The sequence below is a fragment of the Cryptomeria japonica genome, chromosome 8 (genome assembly GCF_030272615.1).
Source record: "Cryptomeria japonica chromosome 8, Sugi_1.0, whole genome shotgun sequence".
In the NCBI taxonomy this organism is placed as follows: domain Eukaryota; kingdom Viridiplantae; phylum Streptophyta; class Pinopsida; order Cupressales; family Cupressaceae; genus Cryptomeria; species Cryptomeria japonica.
Window position 1 is genome coordinate 418,733,882 of NC_081412.1, and position 7,786 is coordinate 418,741,667.

Here is a 7,786-nt window from a genome sequence, read left to right on the forward strand (position 1 = left end):
ATGTATTGTTGTTTATACGATAGAAATAATAATAAATCTCAATATGAATATATTTTATATTTGTTCGAATTAAAATGAACATTTTGATAGAATTTGAAAGTTTCTATTATGAAATAATAATAATAAGTGGTTGAGTAGTAGAAAATCTCATTAGTCATAAGTTTGTTCTAAGTTTGAATATCATTGTACAACATTATCATCAAAGTATTTACTAGTTACCACGGATTGTACCTTGGTGTGCAATGAGTACGTCGAAGAGGTCTGGAAGATCGATTAGGAAAAAATTTGGTCTATCTTTGCATCATGTAGCCATTTAACAAATTGTGTTGTTTGTGTAACAAAGTTAGCAATGGAAAAGTGATAGCTTCAAATGAACCATACATCCACTTGTATGGATCCTAACACAATTGAAACAAAGCCTCTGAATTGAAAAGATAATTAAGCTCTATAACCAACATGCTTATGTAATGTTTGCGATGGAGAGAGAGGGAGATAGAGGGAGAGATAGAAGGAGAAAGAGAGAGAAGGTGGGTAAGGAGATAGAGATGAGGGATAGTTATAGAGAAGAAGATTGAGATAAATATGGAGAAGGAGATGGAGAAGGAGAGGGATATGGAGAGAAAGGGAGGGAGGAGAGATAGAGCGAAAGAGATGAGAGAGGGATAGATAGAGATGGAAGAGATAAATATATAAAGGAGAGAGAGGGACAAAATGAGACAGGTGGAGATTGAAAGATAAAGATAAAGATAGGAAGTGTTATATAGAGAGAGGGAGAGATATACGGGTAGAGAGAGATGGAGTGATAACAAGATAGAGATAGAGGGAAAGATGGAAGAATAAATATGGAGAAATAGAGATAGAGGGGTGAAGAGATATAAATATATAGGTCTAAAAAGAGGGAGAGGGAGAGGGAGAGAGTGATGGATAGATAAAGAGGGGGACATGTTTAGAGATAGAAGGGGGAGAGGAAGATAGGAGTAGAGATGAAGATAGAGAAATAAATATAGAGATCTAGGAAGGGAGAGGGAAAGACGAGGAGATGTAGAGGAAGAGGGAGATGGAGAGAATGAGAAAGATATATATATATATATTGTAAAGCGGAAAATCACGAGCGAACCCTAAGTGTTCCCCCCACCACTTCGAGGAGAGGGGAAGGAGGTCACTTAGGATTGATGGTTTTCACTTAGGGGAGACTTTACATTCAAAAGAGAGGTTGAAACCCACAAGATCCAATCCCACACAATGCAAGATTGGATTCTAAATGAGTTTCAAGGGTCAAGACAGCAAGGCTACCCTCTTTTGTAAAGAATGTCGATAGAAGGATTAAGCTAGGAATGCATGAAAAGTGAGAAAGATTCGCTTATAAACAGAGATAGGAATATAGGATGAAGCTGCGGACCTGGAATTAGCAGTAAAATGTCGAGACGGCGCTGTCCTGCAAATTTGAGCGAAAGTTGACGGGATGATGGCGCCCGGCGTGCACACGGTCCTCCGAAAAATCCGCGAAATGAAGGGGGATCTGTTCGTCTCTACACAAGGATTCCAAATCTTCAATTACAGCCGCATACCTGCAACCTACACACAGAAAAGTGAAGATGATTGGGGGGTTAGGGATTAGGGGTTTGCCCTTAGCTCAAACCCCGGTTTTGGAATTAACCAAGAAATGAGAAAAGTTGTAAATGTAAATGATTGTAATGTAAACAAGTACTTGATACCTTGTTGTAAGAATGTTTGTATTCTTACATGCGAAGGTGTAGATGTTGTTGTATGTTGTATGTTGTATGTGATCTCCTCTTCAATGGTTGAATCCTTGTCTTGAATGCAACACTTAGCCTTGAATGGAGACTTAGAATGCTTGAATGTTTGAATGCTTGAATGTTTGAATATCGCTTCTGCCTTTTTTCCATCTACCCTTTTTGAGAGGGGAAATGTAGTTTATATACTTGCCAATTAGGGTTAAAAGACTCATTTTTCCGACCTTAGGCCGACCTGGGAAGATTATTTTCCAATTTGCAAACATAAAGACCCGAGACCCAAAAGAGACCGGGCCCAAAAATAGGGCCAGGGACCAGGGCGCTGGGCGCCATGGTCCCACCTCCAAGGACAGCAGGGTGCAAGGAGGATCAGGCCAGGGTGCTGAAAAATGCAGTTTTTGATGTCATGAACAAGTTTCGGGGTCTCCATTCAGGTTCTGTGTTGCATCGCCATCGTGAAGACCCAAATGCAGTAGAAATTGCAAGTGTCGCAATTTTAGGATGCTACATATATATATATATATAGAGAGAGAGAGAGAGAGAGAGAGAGGTCTAGGAAGGGAGAGGGAGAGGTGAGGAGATGTAGAGGAAGAGGGAGATGGAGAGAATGAGAAAGAGATATAGATGGTGAGAGAGAGAGAGAGAGGGATTGAGAAATAAACAAACAAAAGGAAGATATAGATCTAGGAAGGGAGAGGGAGAGATAAGGAGATGTAGAGGGAGATGGAGATGGAGAGAATGAGAAAGAGATATAGATGGTGAGATAGAGTGTGTGTGTGTGTGTGTGTGTGTGTGTGTGTGTGTGTGTGTGTGTGAGAGAGAGAGAGAGAGAGAGAGAGAGATGGGGATAAAGATTGAAAGATAAATAAACAAAAGGAAGAAGAGATAGAAAAATAGAGATGGGGAGAGGGAGGGATGGAGAGAGAAATAGGGGAGTTAGATAGAGGGAGAGAGAGAAAGAGAGAGGGACAAAGATATATGGGGAGAGAAAGAGATAGAGATAGAGATATATAAGAGAGAAAGGGGGAGGTAGAAATAGAAGATAGATAGGGTGGATAGAGATTGAGTGGAGGAAGGAGAGACGGGGATATATATATAGAGAGAGAGGGGGGGGATGGGGGGAAGAGGGAGATACGGCTCAGTAAATAGAGAGAGGAAGATAACTCTATACATAAAGAGGGAGAGAGGGAGTGATAAAGCCAAAGGAAGATATAGAGAGATAAAGAGGGATAGGGAGAATAATAGAGATATAGGGAGAAATATGTAGAGATGTGGATAGAAACAGACAAAGAGAGGAGTGAGAGGGAGACAAAGAGAAATATAGAGATGGGCATATAGAGACATAGAGTATGAGAGATGGAGTGAATATGAGAGAGGTAGATAGATAAAGATAGAAAGAGTAATAAAAATGTGATGGAGATGATAAAGAGAGAGAGAGATAAAAATGGGGAAGATAAAGAGGTAGAGATGGAGATAGGAGGGAGAAACAAGGAGTGTTTGTGTATATGAGCGAGAAAGAGATATGCAGAGAGATAGACTTTTAGAAATAGCAAAAGGGGGAGGGAGAGAAATAGAAAGAGGAGAGAGAGAGAGATATTGGGAAAGATAGAGGAGGTCAAATAAATATATAGAGAGGGAGAGATGGAAGGAGAGAGGGAGAGGGAGAGGGAGAGGGAGAAATAGAGATAGAAAGATAAAGATTGTAGTGTTGTAAATTATACCTCATATCATTCTACACTACATAAGTGCCTCTGCTTTATGCCGATTGGAGATCTTCTTCATCACCTTTTCCTTTTGTCCATCTCACTTGTCCTGTCAGCCTTTGCCTTGTCCTTTTCTTGACCTTGCTGACTATTTGACTCATGGACACTAGTGCACTACACTGACATCTCATGAATCTGACAGTCTGAAGGTGGTCGTTTAAGTGTTATGCCTACCCCTGAAAGATGCTTGTAATGCCTCTATGCACATTCATCGACATCCATATTCATCCCGGCTTATTTTTAGAGCTCATTTTGCCTATCTAGTTGCCCATTTGATTTCTCTAGTTGCTTCTCTAACTCTCTCCCTGGAAGGCTAATGGATTTATGCTTGTTCATTGTCTCACTTCGAAGCTCTCTCTCATGGTGTCCTTGGCTCTCACACATTTCTACCATTGTCGTGCTTTGAGGAAGATCGGCTTCTTCTTCTTCTTCTTCTTCCACCGAGCTTCTCACTTTAGGTGTGGAAGGGGGTGTGTGGAAGGGGAATCTTCTTCTTCCTCTATCTTTTGTTATCTCCATAGCATATTCGTTAAGATATTGTTGTTATATCTTTTATATATTATTTAAACAATCTTTTCATCTATCTATCTTGGCTATCCATGGAGATGGAAACACTAAAGTGGGGATCTGGCTATGGTAGTGTCCACATGTTGTCGATCATGAATCTTCTCTTGAGGTTGCATTCAACCAGGTTCATTCTTTGGAGAGAAACTTGGAGGACTTCAAAGATTTCCTTGAGCGAGAAAACGTCCTTCCTCAAACCAGTTATGTTATTCACAATTTGAGAGATATGCTAATCTTAGATAAGAAGGGTCTAGAAATGTTAAGGGCTATCTCTATGATCATTAAAAATCATGTACCACTTGTTGATGTTGTTGTTTAGGATGATCAATCTATCACCACTGGCTCGTAGATTGGCATCGATATCCCTCAAGCAATAATCCATATGGTGAATACTAGACCTACTACTGATTCGCTTGTCAGTGGATATATGATACCTAAAGTTAATGTCTCACACATGTCCATATGGTGAATACTAGATCTACTACTGATTCGCTTGTCAGTGGATATATGATACCTAAAGTTAATGTCCCTAATGTCCTTTAGGTATACTAGGATAGCGATGACCTCTACTACTTACAAACCTACTGTTAGTGCTAGTGGTGGTGGTCGTCGTAGTTCTAGCAGTGGTGGTGGAGGTGGTACTACTTTGTGATATCTGCCTCCTCCACCACATAATCCTATGCTTAACACCTGTAATGGTGAAAAATTAAGGTTCCCACCATAGAAGGAAGAAACCGCTAATTTTTTACTTGGAGACAACTACATTCAAAAGATGGGGTCTAATCCAATACATCTAGTCACGAACCAGCAAGGATTAGGACTAATAATTTTGATTGGATTGGGGGTTTTGATGATATGAATTAATAAACCCTCTTTTGTGAGTTGAATTGCTAAAATTAGGTTAAAAATGTTGAAAATTGAAGTAGAAATGCATAAACAGTAAGCTATAGTCACGAGATTGAGCCACGAACCTGGCTCTGAGCAACGTAAGACAATTCAAACCTATTCCCAGAAAGAGCTCCTAAAATGTCGAGATTGTGGTGCCCGTCACTCTAAAGATTGTAGCTTCGTGCTTGTTTCTTGCTCATAGAAAGAAGGTAAAATAGGTTGGGAATAAGGGTTTTCTTAAGTCAAACCCTAGTTTTGGAATTAACCATGAAATAGAAATGAAAGATAATTGAATTGCAATAATGGAAGTGTTCTCCTTTTGAGGGAAATGTTGAATAATGACTGGAAACACAAACAATATACCGCCTTGTGAATTTTTGTTTGTCTCCACACAAAATTAGGGTTTCATGAAGTCTTCAATAACATGGAACATGAATATCAAATCCAATGCTTGAATCTTGACCTTATTGTTGCTTCAATGCTTGAAGGAAGATGGATTGCTTGCTCACTTGACTTTGAATGCTTGGTTTCTTGATGTTGAATTGAATTTCATGTGCATTTATTATCAAATGGGAGGGGAAAGCCTCCATTTATACTTCCCAGTCAAAAAACATATTAATTTTTTGACATGGTTCGACGCGGTTGGATTTCCTTCTCAATTTTTGAAATGGCCAAGGGGTCCAAAGTAAGGCCCTAATTGGGAGGATTGAGGCATGGCACCCTGGTCCTATTGGGGATTAAGGCACCACACCTTAGTCCTACCTAATTTTGGGGCCAAGACAAGGATCTTGGATGATGAATGGGGTCATTATGAAGTCAAATTTGCATGATATGAGCAAAATCAGGTCCTCATCAGGCTTAGGGGCACAAACGCTAAGGTGAGGACTCAAACACGGTCAAAATTATAAGGAATTACAATTTAGGACAGTACTTTTAGCCCCCACTTTAGCAGGAGTATGAGGTCAAGCATACTCTCGGTAAAGTACAAAGGTGCACATTGAAAGGCTTTCATCAAAATGCTAAGGAGGCAAGACACACCAAGCCCCTAGTAGACTTTAGGTATCTTACGACTTCAAGATCAAGATAAAAGGGAGCAGAGTGTATGCCCCCACGTTAAAGCGATTGTGCATGCCTTATTAGGTGCAATTGCTTTAAGGTAGTATATGTTGGGATCCAAGAACACTGAGAGGAGGGGTGAATCAGTGTTCTGCCGGTAACACAAGATTTTATCCTTTTATACCATACACATATAAATCGGTAAATATATAACATGAAGCAAATAAATCATCCACATAAATGAACACCATAACACAAAAAATTTATATGTGGAAAACCTTAAAGAGGAAAAACCATGGTGGGATTTGTGACCCACAATATCAGTTCACTGGCCATATGAAATGATATTACATATAATGGGGGCTTGCACATGCAGGAAGGCACACTGCCTAGAGCATACTGCTCATCACTAAAGAGTCTCACTGACTACAAGTTTATGCTAAAGTAAAACAATAAAATTGAACTAAAAAATGCATCTGTTATGCCAAATAGAGTTCTGGTTGTAGCTCTGCTCTGTACTAGTTCATAAACCCTGAACACTACTATCGGTATCTCTTCTCCTCCAAGAATGATTTCCAAGCTATCTACAGATCATTGTATGATATAAAATTCACATACAAATGATATACATACATATACTTTGCATTATATAGTTTTTCTATATTCTCCTATGTCGCATCCTATGTCATATCTTGTATCATATTCAAAATGACCTAACAGATTGACTTATATACCCATTACAAACCATATGCCTTATGTCGACTTACAATGTATTAAAAAAGTTATTCAATGTCAGCCTCGACAATAATTACAATTTTTTTTACTAAATAAATCTTCCTTGATGTCAGCTTCCTTCAAGTACTGATGTTAGTGTCGGTGTTGGTGCCGGTGTAGCCCTGAATGCTCCAAAGCCGGTGTCTGTCGATATATGCCTCTTAATGTCGGTATATGACTTCCATCTAATCTTGTTGCCATCAATGACAACAAAATGAATCCGATGAGTGTTAATTGCCAACAGTATACATACATCCAAAAGAGAAGCACATTATCACAATGACATGCCCCCAAGAAGGACACAAATCAAAGGATGATGATCACAAAACACATAAGGGTTCTACTTAACTCTAGGGTCAGTATTATCTTATGATAAATAATGTATATCATGTATATATTTGCATTGAATTGTCCTCGTCCCCCAAAGAAAGTAGAACCACTATGGAAGAAGGGCACATGTGTCTTTTGAGTCAACATGGGAGAGACCAAAAGAAATCTCAATGCTTTGCATCATCCTCAAGTAGACAACACCAGGGACAACAAATAGAAGAATTGAGAAATGAATGAAAGAAGGTTACAATAGAGAGAGAGAGAGAGAGAGAGAGAGAGAGAGAGAGAGAGAGAGAGAGAGAGAGAGAGAGAGAGAGAGAGAGAGAGAGAGAGAGAGAGTCTACACCACGAATGAAGCTAATCAAGAAAGTCATCTGCCTCCCTATCTTGTTGAACATTATTTTGGGAAGGTGGACAATATGCAATAGGAGCAACATCGAGTATAGTAGATGGAGCTATCTCAAGTTCCAAACAAGGACCATGCTCTAATGATGGATCACTTTATCTGTTACTAGGAGCTAGGATCAATGCTTGTGAAAATTGTTTAGATAAAACATTGTCAACATCAATATATTCATATCATCAATTGAATCAACATTGTTAGCATGAACATAATTTTCATCCATCTCTTTATCAAGATTATAAAAATAGGATCTT